The sequence below is a fragment of the Apium graveolens genome, chromosome 7, assembly GCF_009905375.1.
Source record: "Apium graveolens cultivar Ventura chromosome 7, ASM990537v1, whole genome shotgun sequence".
Classification (NCBI taxonomy): Eukaryota; Viridiplantae; Streptophyta; class Magnoliopsida; order Apiales; family Apiaceae; genus Apium; species Apium graveolens.
Window position 1 is genome coordinate 18,065,991 of NC_133653.1, and position 17,026 is coordinate 18,083,016.

The window sequence follows — 17,026 nt, forward strand, 5'->3', positions numbered from 1 at the left end:
CAAGACAGGTTGACAACCATAGGTGATCTAGGATACTTATAAGGTATTATTCTGAATTTATGATTGCTAAATTATGATATTAGTAGAATGTTTATGGAACAGATCACAATATGAGTATTGTTATGAGGTTGTAGACATTTAAATGAAATATGCTGATTTTTGGATATAATCATGTATATAATTGTTTATTATATATCTGTGTGCCTTCCCTCTTTAGGGTTATCAAATATAAAAAACGATCCCCGCGAATCTGGTATCAGAGCTAGAAAATAGGCCGGAAAAAATGAACAGTAAATTACTGTAGCAAAATTTCGGAATGAATAGTAACCGATGAATAGTAAAAAATGAATAGTAATTATGAATAGTAAAAATTAAAAATTAAATGAGACCTCCAGCAAAATTACTAAAAAATAAGAATAAAAGTTATAAATCTAAAATAATAGCAAATCTATTAATTTATTTTATAGTAGAGAATAAAGAAACAAAACAAATGTGTAAGAAAAATCTATATAGACAATTAATATATTTATATAAATAAAATAAATATTATATGGAAGACTATAAGTTAGAAAGTATTAAACTAATAGCAGATAAAAACTTTACTTTTAATAAAGATATAAATCAACATATTGAAAGTTGTAAAATAAGTATGCAAATAATAAATGAAAAATTAGATATTATAGCTAGGTTACGAACAATGTTGAAAGAGAGAGATGAAAAAATTAGAAGACTGGAAGAAGAAAAACTTTTAATAAAACGAGAAAAATTTATTAAAGAAACTAATTTAGAAATTCAAATAAAAGAATTAAAAGAAGTATTAACTGAACAATATAAATTAATAGATGATTTAAGGCAAAAAATTTAAAAAATGAATTGGATAGATCCAAATGCAATAACTAGAAATAATAGAAAAATAAAAGAATTAATAAAAAATCAAGAAAAACTAGAAATAGAACTAGATAAATTGCAAGAAAGAAAAAATGAAATTGAATGGACAAGAGAAAATACGGATGAAATAATAAGATGTTATCAACAACTTGGAAATATGATAATAACATTTAGAAATAATAAACTAAGAATTCAAGGACTTAAAAGAATAATTTTATCGAGTAATATAACTGGATAATAATACAGTTTGAAAAAATGTCATTAGAGAAATCAAGTGAAACACAAGATGTATATTATCAAATGGATGAATACGAAGAAGGAACATCACAAACTCTAAGTTTTAAACCAGATATATATAATCAAATCCAAGGTGAAACAGAAGAACTAACAATAAAAAAGATATTCAAAACATCATATTTTGAAAGAAATAAAGAAGTTAGATATATAGCTCAAAAACATGAAAATATAATAGACATAGATACAATAAATGGAAAAGCAAAAATAAATTTAATAACAGATGGTTTGATAAAAAAAGAACTATCTAAATTAAAACAAAAAGAAGCAAATAAACTAAAAAATATTTATTTTGGAGCAATAGAATTTACAATAAAAGCATATTTTCAGAAAAATATTGATACTCCCATACAAATATATGTACTAGACGATAGAATAATAGGAAATATACAAGATTCATTAATAGCAGTAGTAAAAAGAAACTTAATATATCAGAAATTAAAATTTATAATACAACCTGATTTCAGCATATCATTAAGAGATGAAAATAAAGAAAGATCTTTAACATTATATTATAAATTAGATGGAATAAAAATGCAAAAGGGAAGTAAGGTAATTAGTATAGAAACTAAAATAGTATATGCTATGACTGGAAACCATCATGTAAAGAAACAAACGGAATTAGGAATAATAGTACCAAAATTATATAATGATATATTAGAAAAAATTGAACATAAAGAAGAATCTCAAATAACAATCCCAGAAGAATTTACAATAGACTTTAGTAATAGACAAATAATTCCAACACAAAGAATTAAACCAATATTAGAAGGATCTAGATTAAGTTTTAGAAGAGAACACAACCCTATAAATTTAGTTAGATCAATGAGTATGACCAGTAGAAAATTAGATTTAATAAAATTACCGTGTTACGAATCAGATAAATTAAGAATAAAAACAATAATATTTAATGGAATATTTGCCAAAGAAGTTATAACAGAAATAAATACCGGAGCAACAAAAAGTCAAATACATATAACTGAAGTTGACTCAAACAAATGTGAGGAAATAGAACCTCAAATAATAACTGAACCAAATAGCTCGAGAGAAACAATAATAACAAAAAGTATAAAATTAAGATTAAAAATTTTAGACTTAGAATATAATATAAGCCTAGGAGTAATAGAAAATGACGTTAGTTATCAACTATTATTAGGAATGGATTTCTTAAATGAAATAAAATATAATATAACCAATGAAGGAATAGAAATAAATGATCAGAATAAATTAAGATTTATAGACAGAATATGAACCCTGAAAAGGAAATAAATGAAAAGAAAGATGAAATAGAAACTATTAATAGGATAATAAAAGAAACATTAGTTATGTCTCAGGAAAAAGAATTACAATACTTAAAAGAAAAAGAAAAACTAGTGGAAGAAGTAAAAGAATTAGAGAAAATAAAAGGTAAGAAAAGAAAAATATGGATAATTAAAGGAGAATGGAGAAAACGAGTCTATAAATATGAATAATACTGAAAACCAAATAAAAGATATTTGGAACGAAATATTTATAAAGGAAAGTTTAAACGCTATATTAAAAAAGATGGAAGAAAATCAAGAAATTAGTAGAAAGATAATTAAGGAAGAAATAACAGCGTTATGGAATATATCAGAAATCCCAATCTTTAAACAAATATTAGATAAATTAACCATTATACAAAATAGTTTAGAACAAAATAAAGAAAAGAAAGTAATTAAAGATGAAACAGAAGAACCAGAACTAGTACCTATAACAGTAATAGGAAGAACTAAAGAACCTATATTAATGGATATAAGCAAAGCAAAACCGAAAATAACTATAGGCGTTAAAAGAACAATAAATGGTTTAGCAGAACTTCATAAATCAGGAAAATTTTAGGAAAATGTCTATAACAGAACATAGTGCTATAACATTTCTTAAAAAACATGGAAAAGAGTTACTGGAAAAAGAAAGACAAAAATATGAACCTATAAAACAAGAAATAAGAGAAGATGAACTAAAAGAATTAAGAAAAGAAAATGCTAAATTAAAAACTAAAACTAATATAGAATGGTTAAATAAATATAAATTTTATAAAAAAAAATATAAAACCCAAAAGAAAGAATTAAAAGAAACAAAGTTAGAAGTAATAAGTGTATTAAAAGAAATAGATAATTTAAAAAATGAGATTAATCAATTAAAAATAGAATTAAAAGAAAAGGAAATTATTAAGTCTGACGATAGTAATCCAGAAACAAACAAAGAACAAGATGAGAGCAGTAATACAAGTACATCAGATAGTAATCTAGGAAAAGAAGGATTAAATTACTTAGAGGAATCAGATAATGAGGAAAAGGAAATAGTAATAAAAGAAAATAAAGAAATATTAGAAGCCCTCGGAAAAACCGTAAATGCAATAATAACAAATGAAGAGAAAAGCGATAAAGTGATATAGAAGAAAGAGAAACTTCACATAAACAAACAAATTATGAAACCGAATCAGATAATATAATGGATAACGATGCATACCCAGAAGAAGAAATAGAAGATCATATAATAACTAAAAATAATATTAAAATGCCAGGAAATATACCTATAGGACAACAAAATGAAGTACAAGATTTCATAGGATCAATACACCAAGGAATAAATATAAATGGATATTTTCTAGATTTAGATAATGTCTACGACGATCAAGAAATAAGTAGAAGAATAAAAGACTGGAATTTAGGGATGTATATAGCCTTAATGAATTCAAAAAATATAGAAGATCTGGATTATGTTTTTGAACTAATATCAAAAACAATTATAGAAAAAGCAGCATTTTGGTTAGAAAATATTATTTATGAATTAAAGGGACAAGTAAGAACGTATGCTAGAAGCTGGAAAGATACATTAAACGCATTTGATATATTATTAAAAAGAGAATTTCTAGGAGAAAGATGGTTTGTAGCTCAAGAAAATATAACAGTAGAAAGAAAATTAGAAATAACAATGTATCTAAATAATATGAAATATTGTAGGATTAGTAAATTACCAGAATATACTATAAGTTTTACTAAATTCTTTTATGAAGCTAAGTTTTTACCTAATGAAAGCTTAGTATATCAACAACTGTATTATGATCATCTACCTTCACCTTATAATACCGAAATAACTAAAGAATATAATAATCTAGAACCTAAAGAAAATACATTAGGAGAAAGAATTAGATTATTAAGAGCATATTTAACTCGAAAATGTGAAGAATATAGAATTCAACAGAAAATTAAAAAGGATAAAAAACAAGGATTAAGAGAAATCTGTAATTTTACGGAGAAAAAATTAATATTTGGATGTGATAATCAAGATTATAAAACTAGAAAGAAGTATAGGAAATATAGGAAACTAGATTATAATAATCAAAATGAATATTATAGAAAACAAAATAAAACCTATAGACCTTATAAACCATTTAATCGAAGATTTAAAAGAAGAAAATTTAAAAAATATAGAAATACTCCTGAAAATAGAAAGAGATTTAGATATAAGAGAAAGTTTAGAAAAAGAAATAAAACAAAAATAGCAGATTGTAAATGTTGGAATTGTAATGAAAAGGGACATTATGCAAATAAGTGTCCTAAATTACAGCAAAAAGGAGTAAAATACATAGATACCACCGAATTAATAATGAAACTAGAATACATAAGAGAAGATAATAATAACTGGTATGATGAAGAAGTATTCTATATAAGTGAAACAGAACCAGAAGAAATAAATTATATAAATGAAAATGATAGTAATAATGAAAGTTTAACTACTGAATAGAATAAAATGGTAGCTATATATATTGAAGCACAGGTTGAATATAAACCTACGAAATATATAAAACAAAAGATATTTATAGATAGTGGAGCAGATATTTGTTTAGCTAAAGAAGAAGTATTTACTCAACACAAATGGAAGCATACAAAAAATAGAATAATAGTAACAGGATTCAATAACCATAAAAAAGAGATAGATATAATAGCAGAAAATGTAAGATTTATATTAGGAAAAATAAGATTTAGGTTACCTATAATATACCAAGAAAATAATATGAAACAACAAATGTTACTAGGAAATAACTTTTTAGATTCTTTTAAAACTCAAATAATAAAACAAGATAGGATAAGTTTATTAACACCTTGCGAAAAATGGATAGTATTAAAAAGAATAATACCTGTAAAATCAATAGAAATAAGTAATATTAAAGCAGAAAGAAAAATAAATTTAGAACTATTAAAACAAAAATATTTAAAGGCCTTAAAAATAAATTTTGGAGAACATCCAATGAAGTTATGGGAAAAAGAAAAAATATATGCTGAAATAAAACTAATAAACCCTAATGATATAATTAGAAACAGACCAATAAGATATAGTCCAACAGATCAAAAGGAGTTAGGAGTTCAAATAAAAGAATTATTAGACTTAGGACTAATACAAGAAAGTAAAAGTCCGCATAGTAGCCCAGCGTTTTTAGTAAGAAATCATAATGAAGTAAAAAGAGGAAAAGCTAGAATGGTAAGAGACTATCGGGAACTAAATAAAAAGACTATATTTGATGGATATTTTTTACCATATAAAAGAAATTTAATCAACCAAACAAGTAATAAAAAATGGTTTAGTAAATTTGATTGTAAAAGTGGATACTGGCAAATAAAATTAACTAAGGAATCTAGATGTTTAACAGCATTTAGCGTTCCACAAGGACATTATGAATGGATAGTACTACCATTTGGATTAAGAACAGCTCCACAAATATTCCAAAGAAGAATGGATAAAATATTTAGAGAAATGAATGATTTTATTCTAGTATATATAGATGATATATTAATATTTAGTGATAATTTAACAGATCATTCAAAACATCTAGATATATTTATTCAGACTATTAGAAAACATGGAATATTATTATCAGAAAAGAAATCAGAAATATTTAAACACAAAATAGAATATTTAGGATATATTATAGACTCTGAAGGAATTCAATTACAAGAACATATATCAACAAAAATAAAGAATTTTAAAGAAATTTTAGAAAATAAAAAAGAAGTACAACAATTCTTAGGAATAGTAAATTACGCTTCAGATTATATAAAAGATTTACCAAAATTAAGAAAACCACTACAAGATTTAATAAAGAAAAATAAAACTTTTGAGTGGAAGAAAGATCATACAAATGCAATAAGAGCATTAAAAACAAAGGTAGAAAATTTACCTAAACTACGATTACCCAAAGATAGTGATCAGTTAGAACTATTTACAGATGCTAGTGATATAGGATGGGGAGCAGTATTAGTAGCTTTTGAAAAAGATGATATTGATAAAGAAAACCCTTTAATATGTGGATATGCAGCTGGAACATGGAAACCCAATGAAAAGAATTATCATATTAATGAAAAGGAACTATTAGCTATAAAATTAGGGATTAAAAGATTTCATTATCATTTACTACCTGTAAAATTTGTTGTTAGAACAGATAATACTCAAGTAAGATCATTTATATTCAATAAAATTGACCCTTTACCAGAATTAAATAAAAGAAGAAATTGGCAAGCATTTTTTAGTTATTATGATTTTATTGTAAAAAACATATCAGGTACTAAAAATATTCTTGCAGACTATCTTAGCAGGGAAAATGGAAAGTATTAGCAGTATTATGATACAGGTGGGAGAAGTAATTCAGAAGATAAAGGAAAAGAATGACCAGATAAACTTTATTAACGAGGAAATCAGCCAACTCACTACTACTTTAGAAGGAAAACTCAGAATATTAAACAACCTACAAAAAACCCCAGAAACCTTTGTATCAAGATTAGCCAATACTCCTACTATCAAAACAATAACCATACCAGAAAATACTATCAACACCATTACACTAAAAGATCGTGTAACCTTTACCAAAGAATATACCGAGTCCTTTGAAAAAATACAAAAGTACTATGATTATAAAACCAATACTACAATCCTGAGAAATGGGAAATTTGGAAAATACCCAAGGTATATCTGTAGGGAAAACGCAGATTCAACTGTAGTAAAAAACCTATTACTCTTAGGATTTATTGACAAAATAATGGTAGATGAAACCTTATCAAGTATAGCACAACTACCATCAACTATAACACAAAGCCTTCAATCTTACATGAATTCATACGGACCAGGAGGAATTTATGGTATACAGGTTTTTGATGCCTGTACTGACTTAACAGGAAAACCTATATTACTCTGTCAAATATTTAAGTATGGCAGGAATACTACTATAGAAGGTGAAAATACTAGCCTAAAGACGGACATGGCATGTACAATAGAGCAATTTGGCGACTGGTTGTGTAACAAAAGAGCAATCGGCATAGCAACATTGAAGTCTAAACTTGAAGATATGATACGAGGAGGAAAGGCATGTGTCATTGGCACAAGTAAAGGTGGATTAGCAGAAGAAATACTAACCATTTATTATAATAATGATATAATTAGCAGGGATACTACAGCTTTGAACGAAATGCATGCAAGATTATCAGATTTAAAGCACAATCATGCTCAGAAGACAAAGGAAATTTATCAGAATTTATTATCAGGCCAAAGACGGAGACCAGTGGCAACTCTAAAGAATATAGCAACAAAAGAAGAAGGATGTTCTGATCCCATTGCATAAATATTTGTTAGGCCCTGAAAGGGTGACCTAACCATATAATACAATGTAATACTATTTGATGAAAGTTAGGCCCAATAGAATTTGGTGACCTAACAATGTAATAATAACGATGAATTGATAGGCCCAATGAGAATTGGTGACCTATGGATATTACAAATGATATTTCGGCCCAATGAGAATTGGTGACTGAAAGCATATTACAAATGATATTTCGGCCCAATAAGAATTGGTGACTGAAAACATATTACAAATGACGCTACGGCCCAAATTATATTGGTGACTGTAAAATAAAAAAAAAAAAAAAAAATAATAATAATAATAATAATAATAATAATTTTCAGGAAAAAGAAAAAGACAGCAGCAACAAAGAAGAAAGGTTACTAGAAGAAAAAGACAGCAGCAGAAAAGACAAGGACATTTACCAGAAATTTTATCTCTAAAGTCAAAAAGAAGGTGGAATGGCAGACAAATTACAGAAACTGGATTCAGCTTTTGAAAAAGAGGAAAGAAAAAGAACGGAGGAAATTAAAAGGGAATCTTAGAAATAGAAATTAGTAGAATCAACAGAGATTGAAAAACTATATAAAAGCCATCTTGTAAATCATTAAGAGATATCAAAAATTTTCATCAATGGAAATAGCTGTTTATAAATTTTCTATGAGTAGCTAAACCTTTCTCTCTACAATCTCTATACAAGAAAATATTGTGAGATCGAAGTAAATATTATACTATGTCTATGTTTAGTAATTGTTAAGACAGATATAATATTTTATTAAGTATTTTAGAGGATATCCCAGGCGATCCCAAGGTCAGGCTATATCCCAAAGCAAGGAAGCGAGGAGGGAAGGAGAGCCAAGACAGGTTGACAGCCATAGGTGATCTAGGATACTTATAAGGTATTATTCTGAATTTATGATTGCTAAATTATGATATTAGTAGAATGTTTATGGAACAGATCACAATATGAGTATTGTTATGAGGTTGTAGACATTTAAATGAAATAGATAATTTTTGGATATAATCATGTATATAATTGTTTATTATATATCTGTGTGCCTTCCCTCTTTAGGGTTATCAGATATAAAAAACGATCCCCGCGAATCTGGTATTTTTTTTTTTTTTTTTTTTTAAAAAAAAATTAATAATAATTTTCAGGAAAAAGAAAAAGACAGCAGCAACAAAGAAGAAAGGTTACTAGAAGAAAAAGACAGCAGCAGAAAAGACAAGGACATTTACCAGAAATTTTATCTCTAAAGTCAAAAAGAAGGTGGAATGGCAGACAAATTACAGAAAGTGGATTCAGCTTTTGAAAAAGAGGAAAGAAAAAGAACGGAGGAAATTAAAAGGGAATCTTAGAAATAGAAATTAGTAGAATCAACAGAGATTGAAAAACTATATAAAAGCCATCTTGTAAATCATTAAGAGATATCAAAAATTTTCATCAATGGAAATAGCTGTTTATAAATTTTCTATGAGTAGCTAAACCTTTCTCTCTACAATCTCTATACAAGAAAATATTGTGAGATCGAAGTAAATATTATACTATGTCTATGTTTAGTAATTGTTAAGACAGATATAATATTTTATTAAGTATTTTAGAGGATATCCCAGGCGATCCCAAGGTCAGGCTATATCCCAAAGCAAGGAAGCGAGGAGGGAAGGAGAGCCAAGACAGGTTGACAGCCATAGGTGATCTAGGATACTTATAAGGTATTATTCTGAATTTATGATTGCTAAATTATGATATTAGTAGAATGTTTATGGAACAGATCACAATATGAGGGAAGGCACACAGATATATAATAAACAATTATATACATGATTATATCCAAAAATCAGCATATTTCATTTAAATGTCTACAACCTCATAACAATACTCATATTGTGATCTGTTCCATAAACATTCTACTAATATCATAATTTAGCAATCATAAATTCAGAATAATACCTTATAAGTATCCTAGATCACCTATGGCTGTCAACCTGTCTTGGCTCTCCTTCCCTCCTCGCTTCCTTGCTTTGGGATATAGCCTGACCTTGGGATCGCCTGGGATATCCTCTAAAATACTTAATAAAATATTATATCTGTCTTAACAATTACTAAACATAGACATAGTATAATATTTACTTTGATCTCACAATATTTTCTTGTATAGAGATTGTAGAGAGAAAGGTTTAGCTACTCATAGAAAATTTATAAACAGTTATTTCCATTGATGAAAATTTTTGATATCTCTTAATGATTTACAAGATGGCTTTTATATAGTTTTTCAATCTCTGTTGATTCTACTAATTTCTATTTCTAAGATTCCCTTTTAATTTCCTCCGTTCTTTTTCTTTCCTCTTTTTCAAAAGCTGAATCCACTTTCTGTAATTTGTCTGCCATTCCACCTTCTTTTTGACTTTAGAGATAAAATTTCTGGTAAATGTCCTTGTCTTTTCTGCTGCTGTCTTTTTCTTCTAGTAACCTTTCTTCTTTGTTGCTGCTGTCTTTTTCTTTTTCCTGAAAATTATTATTATTATTATTTTTTTTTTTTTTTATTTTTTTTTTTTACAGTCACCAATATAATTTGGGCCGTAGCGTCATTTGTAATATGTTTTCAGTCACCAATTCTTATTGGGCCGAAATATCATTTGTAATATGCTTTCAGTCACCAATTCTCATTGGGCCGAAATATCATTTGTAATATCCATAGGTCACCAATTCTCATTGGGCCTATCAATTCATCGTTATTATTACATTGTTAGGTCACCAAATTCTATTGGGCCTAACTTTCATCAAATAGTATTACATTGTATTATATGGTTAGGTCACCCTTTCAGGGCCTAACAAATATTTATGCAAAGGGATCAGAACATCCTTCTTCTTTTGTTGCTATATTCTTTAGAGTTGCCACTGGTCTCCGTCTTTGGCCTGATAATAAATTCTGATAAATTTCCTTTGTCTTCTGAGCATGATTGTGCTTTAAATCTGATAATCTTGCATGCATTTCGTTCAAAGCTGTAGTATCCCTGCTAATTATATCATTATTATAATAAATGGTTAGTATTTCTTCTGCTAATCCACCTTTACTTGTGCCAATGACACATGCCTTTCCTCCTCGTATCATATCTTCAAGTTTAGACTTCAATGTTGCTATGCCGATTGCTCTTTTGTTACACAACCAGTCGCCAAATTGCTCTATTGTACATGCCATGTCCGTCTTTAGGCTAGTATTTTCACCTTCTATAGTAGTATTCCTGCCATACTTAAATATTTGACAGAGTAATATAGGTTTTCCTGTTAAGTCAGTACAGGCATCAAAAACCTGTATACCATAAATTCCTCCTGGTCCGTATGAATTCATGTAAGATTGAAGGCTTTGTGTTATAGTTGATGGTAGTTGTGCTATACTTGATAAGGTTTCATCTACCATTATTTTGTCAATAAATCCTAAGAGTAATAGGTTTTTTACTACAGTTGAATCTGCGTTTTCCCTACAGATATACCTTGGGTATTTTCCAAATTTCCCATTTCTCAGGATTGTAGTATTGGTTTTATAATCATAGTACTTTTGTATTTTTTCAAAGGACTCGGTATATTCTTTGGTAAAGGTTACACGATCTTTTAGTGTAATGGTGTTGATAGTATTTTCTGGTATGGTTATTGTTTTGATAGTAGGAGTATTGGCTAATCTTGATACAAAGGTTTCTGGGGTTTTTTGTAGGTTGTTTAATATTCTGAGTTTTCCTTCTAAAGTAGTAGTGAGTTGGCTGATTTCCTCGTTAATAAAGTTTATCTGGTCATTCTTTTCCTTTATCTTCTGAATTACTTCTCCCACCTGTATCATAATACTGCTAATACTTTCCATTTTCCCTGCTAAGATAGTCTGCAAGAATATTTTTAGTACCTGATATGTTTTTTACAATAAAATCATAATAACTAAAAAATGCTTGCCAATTTCTTCTTTTATTTAATTCTGGTAAAGGGTCAATTTTATTGAATATAAATGATCTTACTTGAGTATTATCTGTTCTAACAACAAATTTTACAGGTAGTAAATGATAATGAAATCTTTTAATCCCTAATTTTACAGCTAATAGTTCCTTTTCATTAATATGATAATTCTTTTCATTGGGTTTCCATGTTCCAGCTGCATATCCACATATTAAAGGGTTTTCTTTATCAATATCATCTTTTTCAAAAGCTACTAATACTGCTCCCCATCCTATATCACTAGCATCTATAAATAGTTCTAACTGATCACTATCTTTGGGTAATCGTAGTTTAGGTAAATTTTCTACCTTTGTTTTTAATGCTCTTATTGCATTTGTATGATCTTTCTTCCACTCAAAAGTTTTATTTTTCTTTATTAAATCTTGTAGTGGTTTTCTTAATTTTGGTAAATCTTTTATATAATCTGAAGCGTAATTTACTATTCCTAAGAATTGTTGTACTTCTTTTTTATTTTCTAAAATTTCTTTAAAATTCTTTATTTTTGTTGATATATGTTCTTGTAATTGAATTCCTTCAGAGTCTATAATATATCCTAAATATTCTATTTTGTGTTTAAATATTTCTGATTTCTTTTCTGATAATAATATTCCATGTTTTCTAATAGTCTGAATAAATATATCTAGATGTTTTGAATGATCTGTTAAATTATCACTAAATATTAATATATCATCTATATATACTAGAATAAAATCATTCATTTCTCTAAATATTTTATCCATTCTTCTTTGGAATATTTGTGGAGCTGTTCTTAATCCAAATGGTAGTACTATCCATTCATAATGTCCTTGTGGAACGCTAAATGCTGTTAAACATCTAGATTCCTTAGTTAATTTTATTTGCCAGTATCCACTTTTACAATCAAATTTACTAAACCATTTTTTATTACTTGTTTGGTTGATTAAATTTCTTTTATATGGTAAAAAATATCCATCAAATATAGTCTTTTTATTTAGTTCCTGATAGTCTATTACCATTCTAGCTTTTCCTCTTTTTACTTCATTATGATTTCTTACTAAAAACGCTGGGCTACTATGCGGACTTTTACTTTCTTGTATTAGTCCTAAGTCTAATAATTCTTTTATTTGAACTCCTAACTCCTTTTGATCTGTTGGACTATATCTTATTGGTCTGTTTCTAATTATATCATTAGGGTTTATTAGTTTTATTTCAGCATATATTTTTTCTTTTTCCCATAACTTCATTGGATGTTCTCCAAAATTTATTTTTAAGGCCTTTAAATATTTTTGTTTTAATAGTTCTAAATTTATTTTTCTTTCTGCTTTAATATTACTTATTTCTATTGATTTTACAGGTATTATTCTTTTTAATACTATCCATTTTTCGCAAGGTGTTAACAAACTTATCCTATCTTGTTTTATTATTTGAGTTTTAAAAGAATCTAAAAAGTTATTTCCTAGTAACATTTGTTGTTTCATATTATTTTCTTGGTATATTATAGGTAACCTAAATCTTATTTTTCCTAATATAAATCTTACATTTTCTGCTATTATATCTATCTCTTTTTTATGGTTATTGAATCCTGTTACTATTATTCTATTTTTTGTATGCTTCCATTTGTGTTGAGTAAATACTTCTTCTTTAGCTAAACAAATATCTGCTCCACTATCTATAAATATCTTTTGTTTTATATATTTCGTAGGTTTATATTCAACCTGTGCTTCAATATATATAGCTACCATTTTATTCTATTCAGTAGTTAAACTTTCATTATTACTATCATTTTCATTTATATAATTTATTTCTTCTGGTTCTGTTTCACTTATATAGAATACTTCTTCATCATACCAGTTATTATTATCTTCTCTTATGTATTCTAGTTTCATTATTAATTCGGTGGTATCTATGTATTTTACTCCTTTTTGCTGTAATTTAGGACACTTATTTGCATAATGTCCCTTTTCATTACAATTCCAACATTTACAATCTGCTATTTTTGTTTTATTTCTTTTTCTAAACTTTCTCTTATATCTAAATCTCTTTCTATTTTCAGGAGTATTTCTATATTTTTTAAATTTTCTTCTTTTAAATCTTCGATTAAATGGTTTATAAGGTCTATAGGTTTTATTTTGTTTTCTATAATATTCATTTTGATTATTATAATCTAGTTTCCTATATTTCCTATACTTCTTTCTAGTTTTATAATCTTGATTATCACATCCAAATATTAATTTTTTCTCCGTAAAATTACAGATTTCTCTTAATCCTTGTTTTTTATCCTTTTTAATTTTCTGTTGAATTCTATATTCTTCACATTTTCGAGTTAAATATGCTCTTAATAATCTAATTCTTTCTCCTAATGTATTTTCTTTAGGTTCTAGATTATTATATTCTTTAGTTATTTCGGTATTATAAGGTGAAGGTAGATGATCATAATACAGTTGTTGATATACTAAGCTTTCATTAGGTAAAAACTTAGCTTCATAAAAGAATTTAGTAAAACTTATAGTATATTCTGGTAATTTACTAATCCTACAACATTTCATATTATTTAGATACATTGTTATTTCTAATTTTCTTTCTACTGTTATATTTTCTTGAGCTACAAACCATCTTTCTCCTAGAAATTCTCTTTTTAATAATATATCAAATGCGTTTAATGTATCTTTCCAGCTTCTAGCATACGTTCTTACTTGTCCCTTTAATTCATAAATAATATTTTCTAACCAAAATGCTGCTTTTCCTATAATTGTTTTTGATATTAGTTCAAAAACATAATCCAGATCTTCTATATTTTTTGAATTCATTAAGGCTATATACATCCCTAAATTCCAGTCTTTTATTCTTCTACTTATTTCTTGATCGTCGTAGACATTATCTAAATCTAGAAAATATCCATTTATATTTATTCCTTGGTGTATTGATCCTATGAAATCTTGTACTTTATTTTGTTGTCCTATAGGTATATTTCCTGGCATTTTAATATTATTTTTAGTTATTATATGATCTTCTATTTCTTCTTCTGGGTATGCATCGTTATCCATTATATTATCTGATTCGGTTTCATAATTTGTTTGTTTATGTGAAGTTTCTCTTTCTTCTATATCACTTTCATCGCTTTTCTCTTCATTTGTTATTATTGCATTTACGGTTTTTCCGAGGGCTTCTAATATTTCTTTATTTTCTTTTATTACTATTTCCTTTTCCTCATTATCTGATTCCTCTAAGTAATTTAATCCTTCTTTTCCTAGATTACTATCTGATGTACTTGTATTACTGCTCTCATCTTGTTCTTTGTTTGTTTCTGGATTACTATCGTCAGACTTAATAATTTCCTTTTCTTTTAATTCTATTTTTAATTGATTAATCTCATTTTTTAAATTATCTATTTCTTTTAATACACTTATTACTTCTAACTTTGTTTCTTTTAATTCTTTCTTTTGGGTTTTATATTTTTTTTTATAAAATTTATATTTATTTAACCATTCTATATTAGTTTTAGTTTTTAATTTAGCATTTTCTTTTCTTAATTCTTTTAGTTCATCTTCTCTTATTTCTTGTTTTATAGGTTCATATTTTTGTCTTTCTTTTTCCAGTAACTCTTTTCCATGTTTTTTAAGAAATGTTATAGCACTATGTTCTGTTATAGACATTTTCCTAAAATTTTCCTGATTTATGAAGTTCTGCTAAACCATTTATTGTTCTTTTAACGCCTATAGTTATTTTCGGTTTTGCTTTGCTTATATCCATTAATATAGGTTCTTTAGTTCTTCCTATTACTGTTATAGGTACTAGTTCTGGTTCTTCTGTTTCATCTTTAATTACTTTCTTTTCTTTATTTTGTTCTAAACTATTTTGTATAATGGTTAATTTATCTAATATTTGTTTAAAGATTGGGATTTCTGATATATTCCATAACGCTGTTATTTCTTCCTTAATTATCTTTCTACTAATTTCTTGATTTTCTTCCATCTTTTTTAATATAGCGTTTAAACTTTCCTTTATAAATATTTCGTTCCAAATATCTTTTATTTGGTTTTCAGTATTATTCATATTTATAGACTCGTTTTCTCCATTCTCCTTTAATTATCCATATTTTTCTTTTCTTACCTTTTATTTTCTCTAATTCTTTTACTTCTTCCTCTAGTTTTTCTTTTTCTTTTAAGTATTGTAATTCTTTTTCCTGAGACATAACTAATGTTTCTTTTATTATCCTATTAATAGTTTCTATTTCATCTTTCTTTTCATTTATTTCCTTTTCAGGGTTCATATTCTGTCTATAAATCTTAATTTATTCTGATCATTTATTTCTATTCCTTCTTCGTATTCATCCATTTGATAATATACATCTTGTGTTTCACTTGATTTCTCTAATGACATTTTTTCAAACTGTATTATTATCCAGTTATATTACTCGATAAAATTATTCTTTTAAGTCCTTGAATTCTTAGTTTATTATTTCTAAATGTTATTATCATATTTCCAAGTTGTTGATAACATCTTATTATTTCATCCGTATTTTCTCTTGTCCATTCAATTTCATTTTTTCTTTCTTGCAATTTATCTAGTTCTATTTCTAGTTTTTCTTGATTTTTTATTAATTCTTTTATTTTTCTATTACTCCTAGGCTTATATTATATTCTAAGTCTAAAATTTTTAATCTTAATTTTATACTTTTTGTTATTATTGTTTCTCTCGAGCTATTTGGTTCAGTTATTATTTGAGGTTCTATTTCCTCACATTTGTTTGAGTCAACTTCAGTTATATGTATTTGACTTTTTGTTGCTCCGGTATTTATTTCTGTTATAACTTCTTTGGCAAATATTCCATTAAATATTATTGTTTTTATTCTTAATTTATCTGATTCGTAACACGGTAATTTTATTAAATCTAATTTTCTACTGGTCATACTCATTGATCTAACTAAATTTATAGGGTTGTGTTCTCTTCTAAAACTTAATCTAGATCCTTCTAATATTGGTTTAATTCTTTGTGTTGGAATTATTTGTCTATTACTAAAGTCTATTGTAAATTCTTCTGGGATTGTTATTTGAGATTCTTCTTTATGTTCAATTTTTTCTAATATATCATTATATAATTTTGGTACTATTATTCCTAATTCCGTTTGTTTCTTTACATGATGGTTTCCAGTCATAGCATATACTATTTTAGTTTCTATACTAATTACCTTACTTCCCTTTTGCATTTTTATTCCATCTAATTTATAATATAATGTTAAAGATCTTTCTTTATTT